The following is a 224-nucleotide window of genomic DNA, read 5'->3' as shown; positions in this document are numbered from 1 at the left end:
TGCAACAAATGGCTCAGTGGGACTAAACTTCTTCCAAATATTTTGACAACACAATTCCACTCATTTGCATAGGCAGGGGCGAAAATCTCATCTAAATGTTGGGGGGGACAATAAACATAAAATTTTTCAAGAACAATTTTTGAAGGGGACACCAATAATACAGGCAAAATTGTACTTGCAAGGAAATGGGTACAGATAGAAAACGTTTCTCTTTCTCTATGAAC

This window comes from Paramisgurnus dabryanus, chromosome 4, assembly GCF_030506205.2.
Source record: "Paramisgurnus dabryanus chromosome 4, PD_genome_1.1, whole genome shotgun sequence".
NCBI classification, from domain to species: Eukaryota; Metazoa; Chordata; class Actinopteri; order Cypriniformes; family Cobitidae; genus Paramisgurnus; species Paramisgurnus dabryanus.
Note: the sequence above shows the minus strand (reverse complement) of the source record.